The sequence below is a fragment of the Protopterus annectens genome, chromosome 3.part1, assembly GCF_019279795.1.
Source record: "Protopterus annectens isolate FY-2018-M chromosome 3.part1, PAN1.0, whole genome shotgun sequence".
Classification (NCBI taxonomy): domain Eukaryota; kingdom Metazoa; phylum Chordata; order Ceratodontiformes; family Protopteridae; genus Protopterus; species Protopterus annectens.
The window spans coordinates 166,527,051-166,545,645 of NC_056732.1; positions in this window are offsets into that span (position 1 = coordinate 166,527,051).

Below are 18,595 nucleotides of genomic sequence, written 5' to 3' on the forward strand. Positions count from 1 at the left end.
CTCATTTTTTCAGTGCAAGAAATTTAATCAGACCACCTCAAATGAGATTGGTATTTAATCCATTAAAAGTTAGTAATACAGTTTTAGGTTTTGAGCGCAAGACAGAATTTTTAGAGTTAGGGAGCAATTGGGGTTTGGGGGTTAGTGTTTAAGTGTAGGGAGTAATCTGGGACTTTAGAGATAGGAAGGGTGAGAAGAAGTTTAGGATAAGAGAGTAAGGATGTAGGTTGGGAACTGGGTAGGAGTTTTAGGGTTAGGGTTTAGGTTCTGGTAGGGCTTTAGAATTTTATAGGTAAAAGATGTTGGGAGGGCTATGAACAATTGTGTGACTGGGCTAGTGGAAGTTTGAGCATTTGCTTTTTCATTCAAATGGCCACAAGCAGGTTTGTTACAAGCTACTAGCATATGACCACCTGTACAAGACCCAACAGAAACTAGTCTCCAAGTTTAACTACAAAATTCCTATAATTCAACAACTGCCTATTCTCTAAACAGTAAATCAGTCTAGAAAACATTTTAGGTTCCTCCTATTAGGTTCCTGCTGAGAAATTTGTTATAAAGATCGGACATCATTTTAGCATTTCTATGTAAATCAAAATGTATAATTCCTTTTACAAAATCATGGTATGTGTGATGCCTGTGCATTGGCCCAGCAATCAAGGAGCCACAATCCTTACCACTAACACCAGTGATGGGCATCCATATAGAGAAAGGATAATAAATACACACACAGTAAAGTACAATTTCCCTTAAGAGCACACAGAGATCACAATCAGTGTGGGGCTGGTTTCTCTCTTTTTCTTTCTCTCCAGATCCCCAATAAGACTCTCCACTGTCACAGCTATAGGGTCCAGCTCACAGCTAACACCTCCAGCACCCTCTCTGTCCAACCAGTGCTTCATGTCCCTGCCCAAGTAGCTGACATGCGCACACTTTGAGATAAGAGTTGTATACACCCACACAGGCACGTCTGGTGAAGGCTGACAAAGGTTCTCCAGCTGTGCCCATTTTACCCAGACTATATGGTAGAAATCACTGCCACCGCTCACTGCTATTTATCAGCTACCAAAAGGTCGTTATGAAAGGGCACCCAATTATACTGTGCAATATTATTATCCAAATGGTAAGTGCAACTGAACAGTCAAGGCTTATTGGAGTGGTTTGGCCAGTATCACTATATACATGCAATGTACTCTAGAGCTTAAATTATCTCTACACAAAACAGCCACAGTTGAAAGGTTAAAAAATATTTAATAATAAATAATAAAAACACAAGACAATACTTCTTACTACACAGTGCTAGTCAAGAGTTCAGAGATCACAGAGAAATATTTAAAATAATACAGTAGAAAAGTTCTGACATCACAGAAAAACAAACTGTCTAATCTTCCTATTTCCTAGCTATATCTAAGAGAAAACACAGTTCTAAAATAAACTTACATATAGAGCAAGACAGTGCTAGTGATGTTGGATGTTCTCAAGACAAATGCTGAAAAGCCCTCAGTCTTTCTGTCCTTAAATTGATAACACAGTACCACTAATTCATTTCAGATTACATCATTTCTTTCTGGTTCCCAGGCTAACAGATCTCAGATGTTAATAGCCCTTTTAATCTTACAGCTGGCCAGGAAGCCAGAGCAATAAAATAAATTATACATGTAAATTCTAGCCATTAACTCTGGCCTCAAAACAATAGGCAGAATGCCTCCCTCTAGACATCTCAGCTCTGAGTTTTAGATCAAAGAATTTCACAATGCTTGACTTATCAGCTTTCTTACAGCAGAGTGCACTGTTGTTACATTTTTTTTCAGTTCAATATCCAATACAGTCTTTTCACATTTAAAAGAATCAAACCTGTGGCTTACATTCATATTTACAAATGACAGAATTATCTACAAAATTCTATCTAGCTAGGCTAGCAGCCTTCACCTATCTTCACAGTATGTATAATAACATATTAGGCAATAATGGAGAAGAAAAGAAATATAAAAGATGAAAAAGGAGAAACAACATTCTGTAATTTTATCTCTCATAGCAAATCATTGTTTTTGCATTTATTCAAACCATCTGAAATAATATTAACATTAAATATTTATTGTTTATAATAATATTTTCTTCTTTATTTCTTTGATTTCTTATACCAAACAGTGAAGAAAATAGTCGTACCCTCAAGCTTCTTTGTACATTTTCTCTTGTGGCACATTTTTTAAAATTTAATAATTATATGCAGCTATTAAAAGGCTGATATGCATCCTGTATTGTGCTATGCAAATGACAGTTATTATCGTCCACGTTGTGTTTAAGATTGTTTATGCTACTCATTTTTTCTCAACATTTGTTTTGCATTTACTTGGTTTTCCATTCATTTTTTAAATAAACCATTCCCGTATCTGGTCTACAGACCTCTGTGTGTGCTCTCTTACACATTTATATTATCGTACTCGGTCTTTCTTGCTTATCATTATCTTCCTCATTTCACTTTTCTCTTTTGTTTTAAAATTGCATTTATGTGTTTTTTATTTTTGATCTATCATTAAAAAAGGTAATTTATCATTTACTATAAGCACAGTATTTCTATTCTGTATGTGCTAATTTGATTTTATTTTGCCTTTGTTTACTGAAAAAGTTCAATTGGGTTAAAAACTATTTTCAGTGGAGGTGAGGGGAGAAAAGCAGGTATTACAAAGTATTACAAAAATTGCAGACTAGGAAATATAAAATGCATATATATATATATATATAATACACACACACACACACACACACACACACACACACACACACACACACACACACACACACACACACACACACACACACACACACACACACACACACACACACACACACACACACACACACACACACACACACACACACACACACACACACACACACACACACACACACACACACACACACACACACACACACACACACACACACACACACACACACACACACACACACACACAAACATACACACACACACACACACACACACACACACACACACACACACACACACACACACACACACACACACACACACACACACACACACACACACACACACACACACACACACACACACACACACACACACACATATATGCTGTATTAATAATACACATATGTTGCAGGCTTTAGCTGACTGACCTTTAACTCCTCAGTGTTACATCTCTTGCTGAATATTTGATAACTGCTGATGAACTCAAATTGCATTAGGGGTATATACTGCTGCAATATTAATGCCCTTGAAGAAATTAGAACTATATTTAATAAATATGTTGCTGATGTTATAGTATGCTACTAATTATTCTATCTGCAATAATGTTTTTCCCAATCACAATTTGACTGGATAAAGTTAAATAGTATAGTCAGTCACACGTGGAAAATGTCAGTAGCATATGAATGAATGATGACTACCTGGAGGAAAATATAAGGGAGCAGGCATACTACAATATGGTTTCTACTAGGTTTGCTCTCATCTAATCTCTGTTAGACTAAATATTCTGCTCATCTTCCACAATCCCTGAAGACCTTATTAAGGCACTCCATAGTAATAGCCCAGGGCAATTCAGTGGTGAATGTGGCAGAGTGGCTGAGTTTTTTAATTTTTCTTCTCTAACCTCAGTCATGAACTAATAACAGTCTTTATTCCTTAGTTTTAACATAATGTCTTATCTCTGCTGTGTTTCTTTTTCCTAGCATAATTTGCATCACCGCCCTCTACCTGTCATCAGAAGCAAGTTTTCACTGAAAAACCACTCATTCTGCAAACAAGGAAAGACCCCAATCAGAAATAATTAATTAAAGTATGAATATTGAAACAAGTCCTTTAGGTAACCAATGCTGCCTGTGTAATATATTTAACTACCCATTTACTTTCTAGTGTGCACACTACTGGAGGACTCCAGCCTCAAAAGGTATCTTGTTGCATAACCCTGACTTCATTAAAATACAATTTCAGTTAAGGAGTCAATACTGAAACCTGAACTAGATCCTGTAATTGCCAACATAGTGTAATAAAAGACTTCACCCTCCCAAAAAGGGGATGACTTCCTGAAGTACAAAACTGCAGTATATACCTTCCTATATAGTTAACATAGTGTCAAGCAAAATGTTACTGCTCTCCCTTAATAACGCAATAATCACAGTGAGTTATTTAATTAAGATGTTCCCCTTTAACTAGTGACAGCATTTTCCCTGTAAAGGCCCTGAAACTGCTAAAGTTTGCATTTTGCATTTAGAAAGTATCCCTCAGAGGAAACACATTTACCTCTCTTCTTACCTTGCCAAAATGCTGTTCCACTTATTGCTTTTCTAAAAACTAAATAGTATGGGTGTGGGGCACCATTCTGTTCCATCCTCTCTTTGCTCAGGCTCCTCTCTGCTCCCCTACCCTACTCCCCCAATTCCCACATACCACCACTTCATGTACATTTATACATATCTAGCTCCTCCCACCCTTGCTCTCTACCCAGTTCCTTTCACCCATATCCATCAACCAATCAGTCTACTAATTATCATTTCACAAAGCTTCTTCTAAACAAACTCCTTCCTCTCATACCAACTCTACTCCCATCATCTCTCCCACATTCCAATACACATTACAAAAAAATAATGTTAAACCACCACACACTACCACTATCACCAAGAAAAAACACTCTGCATCCCAATACCAATCTCGTCACACTTACAATAGTATAGCTACTTTTTCTATGCACTCTCCTTCACTGATTAAAACCATACCTCCTACTTTTTAAACTACATTCATTTCCCAACAGTTAAACAATAATATGCATGCACCTACTCACAGTGACTGTTCTAAACTCACTTGCACAAATCACAATCTTTTATACATACAGATACCCACACAACTCACAACACATACTTAAGTAAATCTCATTTCTCCCTCATATCACCTGAACTCTACCCACATTCACTATTGCACCTGAGGGAATGTATAGATCTAGTATAGCTATACTTCTATTGCTATTGAAATAAAATAGTCTTATATACATTTTCTTTCTTTATAATTACTGTCATTCATTCCACATTAAATAAATTGCTCATTCTTGCATCCCTTTAACTCTCACTCCTCCTGAACATTTTTCTTCATGTATTGCTCCTGAAAATTAAATTTTGCTATGAAATTTGCACCACCCCTTTCTAAAGACTCCATTTCTTTTATCTCTTTAACAATACTCAGTACTTTAGTTATTGTTGGTTTAGATTTTGGTTTCCATTTTAAACTAATTGTCTTTTTGGCAGCCAGTAGCATTAAATTTAATAAGGCCTTGTGCCTAAGCATTTCAGATCCTGTGTATCAGCTCAAAAGAATAATTTCCTTAGTTACAGCCATTTGCTCTCCCAATATTTCTGACAGAGTATTCTGTAAGGAAGTTTTAAAATCTGCCATCTCATTTCACTCTCAAAAAGCCTTTTTCCCAGCTACTGCTGTCTTTTCCGTCACACCTCTACCATTTGCTTTCTACCTAAGTAAAATTCTTTGAAGTCTACTTGGAGTAAAAAATACCTATGCAAATGCCTCCAAGCAAACATCCTAAACCTTTGAGACTCTTTTTGAATACTTGGAAGCCATTAATATGCCCTACACTTGTTCCTTTGTAAACTGGTTTTCCAGTCTCTCTTACTAATCTTTTCATAGGTTCATAAATTCATAGGTTTGTGCAAGACTATTGACCAGCAGGGTATTTATAAGCATAGACATGCAAACCAACCAACTTTTCTTCTCAGCTACATATTGGGACCAAATTACTCTCTGCGTATGTTCCCAAATCCCTAACTACCAGGTCAAATCTTAGGGGAGTTTTATCAATGGAGTAATTAGCTTGGGTGGACAACTTCCCAAAAGGCACTATAATGCATTTTTTCACATTGAGTTTTAATCTGTTGCTCTGGTACCAATCATTTGTTTGTGTCAGATCCTCTTGTAGGCTTTTAATGTCATGGGAGAAATCTATGATAGCTCCCAACTTACAGTCATCTGCAAACTTGGTAAGCCAGAAGTCTTTGGCATTAGCCTTGACTTCCAAGAAGTACATGCAAAATAGTAGTAGACCCATCACAGAGCCTTGTAGTACTACTCTAGTAACCAGTCTCTTGGCGGAAGTGGTCTCACGAGTCCTAACTTCTTGAGTCCTATCTGTGGGCCGGCAAGCAATCCAGTGAGTTATGTAGGGATTTATGCCTACTTCTGAGAGTTTGTCAACAATAACTGAGTGAGGTATTGTATTGAATGCCTTTGCCAGATCGAGGTAGGTGCTGTGCACCATTTTTCCCTCATCCATAGCCTTGGTGACTCTCCTGAAGAAGTCTACCATGTTGAGTAGGCAAGACTTTTCACTTGACAAACCCAAATTGGGATGGGTCCAGTGTCTATAGGTGTCAATGTCTTTATTGATCCTTTCCATGGTGATCCATTCCATGGCTTTGCTTATTAGACTTGTCAGATTGCTGGGTCTGTAGTTCCCATGGTCAGTTGATGGTCCACTCTTGTAGAGAGGGATGATCATTGCTGCCCTCCATTTACTCAATATGTAACCTATTTTGAGACTGTAGTTAGAGAACGCCCATAATGGTCCTGCTAGGTCATGTTTGAGGCTATTTAGTAGGCAACTCACAGATATTGTTTGGGCCTACTGAAGCAGAGTTTCTGGCCTTAGGTAGCACCTCCAGGGACCTGCTCCCTGTTGACAGATGGAGGGGCTATGCTAGAAGGAATTTCACAGGGGGTAGTGGAGATGGGAGTGTGAGGTGAAATTAGAGTTAAATTTATCAGCAAGAAAATTTGCTATTTCACCCTAGTCAGTAAAGGTTGTGCCATTTACTGCCAGTTCTGCACACTACTGTGTGTTACCTTTAAGATTCCTAACACAGCTGAAGAAGCCCTTGTGATTGTTTCTAGCCTGAAAGGCTCTTCTGCCCTCATAATTGGCCTTGAAGGACTTTATTAGACCTCTTAGTTTCTTGTTTTCTAACCTCCTCTGATTGATTCATAGCTATCATGCAATATTTATACAGTCTACTAGTTATCCCTTTATTCAGCAGCAGCTTCTGTTCTAGATGCTTCTAAAAACTCTACCAAACCCGGTCTTTCAGATGACTCCCTTCTCTCTTACTCTTTGCCTATAATCTGTTATCAGTTCTTGGCAAGGAAGGCAATCTCTAACCTGCTTTGTTCCCAATACTGTGGTTCCTTTGCCAGTTTTCTCCACTAAATTCCAGCCTCCACCTGCTTACTTTCTGTATCCTATTTGCATTCATGCCTATTAGCAAAATCTTCATTCTTAGAATACTTTCTGCAACTTTATGAATATAATATTCTGTATAGCTGAAGTTTTCTCCTTAAGAATCTGCATCCAAAATCGTAGTCCCTCCTTATTTCTTGAAATACTCTACTACTTCATTTTGATTTATAATATATTGCTTGTATTATGTATATGCACCTTAACTGAATACCTCTAAAATATCCATACAAATCAGGTGATCCTAATCTACTCTGGTCAATGGAGAGGATCAACTTATCCTGCTTAATTCTCACCCTATTCCCCTCCCAAATAAATTATATTAACCCTTTATTAATTATTGTCCACAACTTCTCTTCTGGTTAATAAAAATAATATGACCTGCATGTAAAACTAAAGAGACTAAGCACATTTTCATTGGTTGTGTCTTACTATCCAAATCCATAAACAAGAGCTTCCACTTTCTTAGTTTTTGTCTTATCTTTTTTTAATCTCTTCCCATATATCCTCATCTGCCATAACAGAATCCTTTTTAATCCAAACAGCTAAATACTTCATTTTATTGTGGCTATTTCTGGTTCAATTCATGTTTGGATAGATGATTTGCTGCTATAGCCTTTGTTTTATCTTCATTAATTTTATATCCCAAAAAGACTTGAAACTGTTTCAGAATGCTCCACAACACTGAACCGTCCTTTTATATATTTATGTAGTGCAAAATAATTTAGAAATAAAGCCAATTTTTCTTGATTATGCGACTAATTATATTCTTGAATTTATGAGTCCCTTATTTTCTTTGCTAATGGCTCTAAATATAGACCAAATAACAACAGAGGAAGATGACATTCCTCCCTGGTTCCTCTGTTCAAACACAGATTATCACAGAGGAAGCCTCTCACCTTAATTCTTGCTTCCAGTCCTTCATGTAACTTCCTAATTAACTCTGTTATTGTATCAGGAAATGCAAAAATGTCCATTGCTGTACTCATAAAAATCCCAACTTACTCTATCAAGTGCTCTCTTTGCATGAAGATCCACTTACAACAATAGCATTTTCATATATTCTGCTTACCTGTGGGTCATCATTGTCATATTAATGTTGTCAAATGTTTGCCTCCACTCTATAAAATCACATTGATCCATAAGTATCCATTTTGGCAACACCTTTGCCATTTTTAGCTAATATATAGACATAAACACTTTATAATCATGGTTTAAAATTGAAATAGGTCTATATGAGGCTGGGTCTGATAAGTCTTTACCCTCTTTGTATAATACAACCACCATAGTTTTCTTTCAAAATGCTGGTGCTAATTCTCCTTTTAAAATAATATTAAATAAAAACTTCCACAGTTACACTTTCTTCTCTGCTGACTTCCAAACTTTAATACTATCTGTTCCTGGAGACTTCCCTGTAGATTGATTATACATCACCATTTTATCTCATTTTATTCTATCTTTACTCTTAGTTGTTGAGCCTCATGTTCTTCTGTCCTTTTTTGTTATATCTTCCCTTCCATGGCCCACAGATACATTCTCAATATTGCAAATCAAATTCCAATACCCACCTATAAATAATCTTCCCTGCTGAAAGCTGATTATTTTTCCAAATTTTTCTTAAATTTCATAATAGCGCTTTTTGTTGAATATTAATACATGCCAGTGTATTTCCCCTCCCTTGCCAATAGCCCCTTACTACTACATATCTAACATTACTGTCTTTTTCCTCTTCTATCTCTATCACAGACCCTCTAGCAATTAGAATTATTACTCCCCTTTGTATTTGTCCATGGTATTCGGCTGTATGTCCATTCTGAAATCCTTTCCTGATTACTTTACATGCTCATTTCAATACAAATGGATCTCCTGCAACATTACTATTTGTACCCTACATTTCTTAATATAATTCAATACTCTTTCCTTTTTTGTCTATGCCTGTATGGTCATTTAGATTCCAAGATAGTATTGACAGAGTAGCCATTATGATAGAAAGCTATTGCTCCCACCTATTACAAATGGCAATTCTTTTGAATGTGTATTTCCAACTTTTGTCTTATATGCACACATTGTTTGACAGACTGATCATTTATACAGTTATTTATTCTCATCTCCATTTGAATGTATGTTACAGTTTCAAGACATTTTGCTTTAATGAAAACCATCAAACAGAAGACTAAATACATTTTCTGACCACCTATCTCCTAATAACTTAGAACAAACGCACACAAACTATGTAAATTTTCAACAAAAAGTTTAACCCTCCAGATAGGAGCAACTGCCCCAAACTGATGGCTGCACCCACAGGCACTACCTAATCTAAAACTATGGTTACCCATGCTAGAAGGAATATACATTTTGACAGTACTGTTGTTGCTACATACATTAATTATGAGACTACTAATACACAATGCTTAAAATAAAAATACTCCAGTATTTAAGTAGCAGAGCTAGCATCTCAGAATCTAAAACCACCTTTAGCAGAAAAACTGCAGGCCTCCTGCCTGTTCTGATGAGTTTTGAATTATTAAGCCCTAGAAACATAGAGACCATGGTATGGTAGACAGACATTGCATTGGCACTGCACTTTCTAATTCTTTTCCTTTATAACTGTTATCAGTTCCCCAAGTTATTTTCACTTATATACATTAATCAAGTCTAACATTATGCAGATTTCTTTTTAGAAGCTGAATTTATGTAAGATGAGGTCAGAGGAATTTTGCTGTAAAATACACATGTCTATAAAGTCCAAAAGTGATGAACTTTTGAACTTATTGCATGACACAATAAAGAAGGAATGATATGCACACACATATTCAATAAGATAAGATTTGTCTATCTATCTATATTATTTTCACTGACTAATCATTTTGATGCCTTGTCTAATACACTCTTTTAGCCAATTATTATAATCCATAGCTTTATGTAAGAGAAAGAAAATACATTTGGATAGGGTAGACTCCACAAAAATGCAGGTATAGTCTCCTTGATGATAAGCAGGTTGGAAAGACCTACACTTGTACTTTTAATTCATGTGGAGCAGTAATATATACCTAAGAACCTATAATACATAAATCATGCACACCTACTTGCATCAAAATTGAGTTGTATTTCCCTTTATCATTTAGGAAGTCTACATGCCATGTTCGTCATTAGTCCTCAGAGGACACCATTATAAAATTTAAGATTAAGTCTAGCTTAATATGTCTCCCTGGTCATATAGGCCTTTAGCAAGTGGCCTCATAGATGTTTGAATAGTTTGGACAGGTCTTTTTATTTTGTGCTTGTTAGTAAGTGAAGTTTGAGTAAATTTTATATTCATTTTTTCCTCTGTTTGAAATATTATGAAATATTATTAATAGCATAAGCAAACAATGAAACTGTGACTAAGAAAAAAGTTAAGTTTGAGTTTAATTGATTTGTTGTCACATGCTTACTGTTGCAATAATAATAGGTTTCATAATATTAAAGCTAGCCTATTGTTATCCTCAAGCACTGAAAATTTCACATCCCGTCTCTCTTTCTGATATATATATATATATATATATATATATATATATATATATATATATATATATATAAAATGTGTGTGTATATGTCTATTGTATCTATCTTTCTATATATGGTAGCAGTTGTTTTCACTGAATCACGTTTTGCCAAATCACAATTCACTGAACAAATCTGACTGAAACTCATAAGAATTAACTATGACTGACAGAAAATTGTAAAGCAGCAGTGTGGTTCTCTGTGTTTTTTTCTTTCCTCTTTTCTCTACTATTGTGTGACTGTGGAGTTAGTGTATTTAAGTAAGGGGGGTTATATGAGTTTTGTGCAATAAAGTTTTTCAATCAAATGTGATTTTATGAAGTGAGTTTTCAGTCAAATCTGTTCAGTCTTATGTGATTCAGTAAAACAGCATTAATAATGTCATATATGTGTGCATGTATAGATAGACAGGTACAGACATAGATATAGATATAGATATAGATATAGATATAGATATAGATATAGAGGTGTATAAGACTTCCTTGAAAAACTAAAATATTGTCCTGAAAGTGACTGAGCATAAATGTCTGATCACCGGCATACTGGAAAAAATAATAGTAACTTTAACATCTTTTTTTTTTTTTTGCAGTTGTTCCACTGCTTTGATGAAGTGGGAGTTTGATATTTTGAGCGTCGACAAACTGAGATTCAATAATATGGGATTTTGACAAAATTATATATACACATGCATATATACACACGGTTCCCATTCAGAAGCCTGAAACATCATAAGCCTGAAAATCAAAATCCTGAAACCAAAAAAAAGAAAAAAAAGAGAACTTGAAAAAAAAAAAATGAAAAAAGCAAAAAATGAAAGACCAAAATCCTGAAACTCAAAATCCTGAAAACACAAATATGCTAATATGTCACTATAAAGACACTAATAATATCTACCAATGACTGACCCTGGACCCTACCCCCTAACCTCCGGCTCCACGCCACTGACACTACCACCACTCCCCAACAACCCTAACCTCTACTACTTAACCCCCTAACCCCAATATTATTACACATGTATACATGCTTCTTCAACCCCTTCTCAACCCTAACCAACTTAAAAACCTGCAATAACCAATAAAACCAACAACACACACACACACACACACACACACACACACACACACACACACACACACACACACACACACACACATGAGTGTGTGTGTGAGTGTGTGTGTGTGTGTGTGTGTGGTATGTGTGTGTATATATATGCATGTGTATGCATTTTCATTGTTTAGTGATATAGCACAATGGACTATTTACAATTCTTCATCCCCCCAAAAATACTGTTAAATGTTAACATTACTGGAACAACATATGACAACAGTGAAAGATGACTGAAACAAATAGAACTGAAAAAATACCCTTCACAGATGACATGACTTACTTGCAAATAAAGCATTCACAATATTAAGCAGTGAAACTGTCAATAAATCAAATGGTTGAGACAATGGAAGCAATGAATACTTTCTTTATTAAGTGAGTCTGTGATCACAGAAGCACTTTAAATAAAAGCCATGGACTTGTAATACTGCATGTTAAGGTTCAGAGAACAAAAAAAGAACAAAAGAACATTTAAATAAAGGCCCCTATCAGAACTGTTAGACCTGGCTTGTGCATTTCTCAGCACTTTGAAAACTAAACTGTCTCAAAAAGAAAAAAAATGTGAATTCAGAAACGTGCTGTTAAACCTGTCATTCACACTTGTAGTTTCATAGCTCCTAGAATTTCAGTTAAATTCCTCAGACTTTCAATAGGCACCCGTGAAGAAGGAATTATATTATTATTACTGAGCCAGCAATGATCTAAAGAGAATTAAACATAAATAAATACTCAAATAACAAAATTATGTTGTCTAACTGAAGTCAGGAAATCAAAGCTGTCATTATGTACATAGAGCATGACCCCAACATCACTAAAATTATAAATCCAGTGCTAGACACTTCGTAGACAAGCAGACCACAGAAGCTGGACTGGATACACTGACATTCTGCTTCTTACTCAGGATATTTCTCCATGCTACCATGCAGCATATGATCCATTGCCTAGACAGGATATCACATTGAACACTTCAGGGATATTTTTGCCTTTTCTGGAAGCATACATTCCCACCATGACAACGTTAAGTCAATCTGCTTAGGTAAAGTCAATTGAGAGTTGCTGGTTTTCACAAAGAACATATTTTATTTTGCTTAAGGTGCTTCTATTCGAATGTAGGAAGCACTTTTGATCATCTGTAATTTAAGCTCAAATTGATGAAGTGTCCTCTTAGGCACTAATTTCACAACCAGGTGAATGACTCATTTGTGAAGCTTCAGATCATGAGAAAGTACAGTCCAGATGAGGTTTAAAATGTACAAATCTGTTTTCCTAATTAAGTAAAGGAAATTTGATTTCACTTCTTATGCCTTTCAAGTTTCTCTTAAGTTCTGCTTAGCAACACTTAATATATTTCCTTAATAAAATAAATGGAAAATAGAAGCACAGTATAGCGGGATAGCGCTCTGTACTGTTTTCCACCTAATTTTCTGAAGTATCAATTACCTCATTGCTGTGTCTAGACAGATTTGTCTGATGGCAATTTAGTACTGTACAACCTCCAGTTTATGTAAGCAATTTACACGCACATGGCTTTGTTCAAAATGATGTACAAATAGCTTCCATAATCTCTAATGACAGTCAATAAAATTGTTTCTGGATTTATTAATGTATTCATCATAATTTAGACACTATATGGGGACTGATGTGTAACCAGTGTAAAAAATATTTAATGAAACAAAAACATGTTTTTTAAAAAAAAATCAGGGTATGGTGAGTAATCAGTTGTCTAGTCCACCTGGTCTGCTCATCTGATTAACATTTGGGTAGAAGATTCACATTAAGAAACTTGCTCCTCTTAGAAATCCTATTAAACTGTAGCTTATCAATTCATTGCAGGTTTTGAAAATATTTACTTTGTGGCTTAATGTATAGAGGTAGGCACTCCTTACATCAGTTAGTGATATCAAACGTATTATAGGAAACTATTACTTAGTACTGAGATACCCTTTAAAATAACTCTTGAAAATACATTGCAGGTCTGTATAACCACATCTGTCTTAAAAATATAAATGTTTATCAGGTAAAAATTAAGTAAAGAAAACAGATGCATGCTGTCACTGAGGTTAACTTATAATTAGCAACAAATAACTTGTCCCTCAGCGACTAACTTGTTGCTGAACGTTAACTCAAAACACTTGTCTTACTTTGGAATTCACTTAGGTGTGTCAGTTTTAGAATTTTAATGCCAATTAAACATTTGTCAATAAATTTTCATTTTTTCCCTGATTTTGTTGGCTCAAGTAAACATTATTCCAGATAAAGGTTAGCTACTTGATATCCCAACACAACTTTGGTAAATCCTTTTAAGATGAAGTTTTTCTAAGATGATCCACACATCTCTCATCCATTTAATGCAGTGCAATAACATTATGAACAGACTGCCTGCACTAGTGCACAGAGTCCTTTAAAGAAATGGGGAAAGATAATTAAAGATGGTTTTGTTGGGTGGCCAAGGTGGTGCAGTGGTTAGCGTTTCTGCCTCACAGCAAGAGGTTCTCCAGTTTGATCCTCGGCTGGGGTGCCTTCTGTGTGGAGTCTGCATGTCCTCCCTGTGGTCACATGGGTTTTCTCCGGGTGCTCTGGTTTCCTCTCTCATCCCAAAGCCATGCTGTAGGTGGATTGGACACTCTAAATTGGCCCTAGGCGTGAGTGCATGTGTGTGTGTGCCTTCTGTGGAAGGTTGGGCACTGCGCTGGCAACTCGACACCGTAAAAACTCCACTGCCAATCATGAGCAGACAGGTGATCCGCTGTGGCGACCCCTAACTAAGGAAAAGCAGAAAAAAGAAGAAGAATTAAAGATGGTTTTGTTAAGCCTCTTTTCCTATGAAATACTCAAGCTACATATTCAGTTAAACTGTTTTGATTCTCTGTTCTACTTTGCCCGTCCTCAGTTTATACTCAGAAGAAAACATCACAGGCACGCAACATGTGAGTAATAATTACTTTCTAGCTAATGACATGTATAGACCATGGTCTTTGCTAACTGGCATCAACTGCATTAACATTTGCTTGCTTTTGACATCCTTGCAGTTCCCATGGATTGCATACAGTTGTCACAGCACAGGTCTAATGATGTTGCACATATCTAGGTAGCAGTGCCCCACTTAAAAAAGAACTATTGCTTGTATCTTAAAGTCCAAAGGTTCTTAGATCCAAAGCACTTGGATGGCATCTTTGTCTATTAAGTGTATTCATTAATATGATATAGGGATTAAACAAAAAAGAAGAATCAGTTTTTTTCTTCTATACTACTCCCATGTTCTATATCTTCTCTTGTCTCTCTTCTTCAAGTAAACAAGGTTTATAAATTTTGAAAACAACTCTTTTTGGTTTTAATGTCCTTCTTAGAAGACCACCCATTGCATTTGGTTGATAGAAAGCAGTTGTTTTGCTTCAGACAAATTTGGCTCAGCTTTTGCATTTTAGGGGAAACTCTCACAGTGTAGCTATGTCCTGTCTCAAAGATTTCCACACCCATGGAATAAAATCTATCTGTCAGTCAAACTCAGCCCATCAATCCATGCCTTCAAGAAGGAACTTCCCATAAGTTCCAGCATGTAATCTGAGATGACAAGTACCTCGTTAGCCCATACACCTTGAACCTGTTCACCAAACCTTTGAACCTATGATACTATCATTTAGTCATCCTACTAACATCTGATGCGGCTTGTCAACATAAATAATGATATATATATATATATATATATATATATATATATATATATATATATAAAATCAATTTCCAGCACAGAGCACTAACTCATATAAGATACTGGTTCTGGTTTTAATACATACAAATCTCAAATAACTTATTACGATCTTTGGCCTTAAGCTTCAAATTTAACACTGAACAATTTATCAGCGGTATTTTCATATGACTTTTTTCCTATTACATATATTTTGTTCATGTTGCTTTTTCCTACCATTAAATCGTATATCAGCTTCTGTTCTCATGGTATCATAGGTGGTTGCCTTGGGAATTATTTGGTTATTACAAACTGCAGACTGTGAACTGTCAGCAGGAAAGGCAATAGTAGAAATGGATTCTGAGAGAAAAAGATCTTCTTACTTGTGAATGTCTTTAGTGGAAAAATAATTTAATGAAATGAAATTCCATTTATACTGGCTACTTTTATAATATTCACATTCTTTTCCCAGCTATCGTTTATGTTAAGGAAACTGGAAAATAACTTAAAAGAATTCTTCTATGGATTCTTGGGTTTTGATATTTTTTCTCTTGAATTATATCCCACATAAACAGAACAAGCAAACTGACCTACAAAAGTGAGTATCACTGAGGAAAGGTCTATGTGTCCTCTTAAAAAAGAATGTTAAATCAATGTTAAACAATGCGTTCTTCTTATTATTATGTGGAGAACAGTTTAAACCCTGTACAAAAATGTAGTATAAAGAAAAAGTGTCTTTCTCTTATGCTTATATCAGGGGTAAAATATTAAGCATTTGTAGTCTGAAGTGCAATATACTATATAACACAGCACACAGTTGTAATAATGGTGGTATTATAGACTATTACTAGATCTGTAACAAACATGTTAAAACAGCACATACATTCTAAAACACCACTTACTCATTCTGCATGCATTTGTACTAACAATTTATTTCAAACATTTACCATGAGTTAGACATGTGAGCATGTACTCCCTAAATAATACCTTTGGTGAAATCATACTTGACATGCCTGAGAGCACCTATTCTGCAGTATCTGTCTCTCTGACACCTTAGAACAGGTGTGTGGAGAATAACAATCTAGTGCCTTGTGTGATAAGAACAGCTGACATCTGAGGAATTTTTGGAGTTCCATACTCCCAAATAATGTCAGGAAGCAGGCTGTAATGGTATCACACAGGGTATTGGATTTTAGCAAATGCGTGATTAAAAGGTGGAAATCAAAAGAGGAATATGGCCATAAAAAGAGTATGGAATTGTTTCATGTTCCTTTGTTTTCTACAATCTAGTATATTATCTGTGCCTTTTCTTTACAAATCACACATTTTATGAAACATCAAATTCCAGTAGGATGCACACAAATCTGAATTTAGTCAAAATGTTTGCCAGGTGTTGGATTGTACTTTGACAAAATTTGCCATAGACACTGCTATTTCTGCAGATGAAAATATTAATTACACATGTTCATTTATCCATCCATGTAGTTCGTTTGTGCTTTATACATCTGTATGCAGTATATTTAAATTTTCATTATTTCAGGAAAAAATAGAAAGTGTAGATAACACTATTTTTTCTGCTGTGAATCTTTTGAAGAGTTTATTTGCATGCAAGAGTCGTACATGACATTTAGTAACATTCCAGACTGTACACAAATTCATTTTATTTTATTTTATTTATTTTATTTTATTTCACATTTGTTTACCGGATAGTGTCCAACTGGGCTGGAAACCCGTTTTCAGCAGAGACCTGGGGAGAAAAGCTCCACAAAGAAAAGATAAAAATACAGAAAATAATAGGAATGAAAAATATATAACAGTACACAAAACGAGACAAAAATTATTTCAACATATGAAACAGTATAGAGTATGTAACATATAGAAATAGTACCATAAAATATATATATAACAATGAAACAACAAGATAAAAATATAATTGTTATCAATTTTCCAATATTAACAACTGCTTCAGATCAAACAATAACAAAGGAATGCAAGAGTGGGAGCATAAGAGATTATTCCATCTGCTATCATCAGAGAGTGGTAAGCAGTTATCTCTGTACACCCAAGTACAGTCAACCTAATCTGAGCAGTGCTTCATACCCTCACAGAGATACCGTCTACAGTTTAAGTAACTTCTTTACTTTTGTACACCAGATCTGCTCTTTAAATGTTTTAGGTGTGCTTGATGTCACATGTTATGTCATATAGTAAAAGGTATGTCACAGAATGTCAAGGACGTATGTGAACCAGTCCTGTGAGTATGCATGTTTATCTACAGTCACAGTATTTTCAGCAGTACTTCCGCAGTGACAGAAGAAAGACACATTTAAGACTGAAGATTAGTAAAACACAATGATTGCAATTAACAGATGGTGAACTTATGACATAAATGTTCATCTAGCACTACCCTTCTTCGTTTACTTTTGCCTGACTTATAATTGTCCAGGTGTAGTCTGATTAAACTTTTGGACCATCACTGCACATGTCCTGTGACAATTCCTTCTCAGATAATACACATAGCAAGTTAGCAAACAGCAAAAATCTCCTTCTGTTTAATTAGTTTCATTTACTCGTGGCCCCCTGCGACAGAGGGAAGGCACACCTGTCACAATTGTGACTGAGCGACCACTTACTGTGTCTCACAGGAACAAATGCCATCACCTGTTACCCTACAAAATATTCTCTGGTTCTGGATGTCCTTATTCCAGACCTTCTGTTGCCATTGTGCCTGTGCTAGGAACTCCTTGGTCATCCAACTGAGCACCCTAAGTTTAGTCCTGAGGTTTAGGAAATAGCTCACAACAGACCCCTTGTGGATATCCCAGTCACTTTCCTCATCCATCCATCCATGCATCCACAACCCAACCCCTTTTCCCATTTTTTCAAACAGGGTTGGGTATGGGGCCCCCTTTACCCTATGACCATACGGTAGCTCAGAGGTTTAAAAATCTGTAGATTCTGAGAGCATCTTCCTGTATGCAAAGTGAAG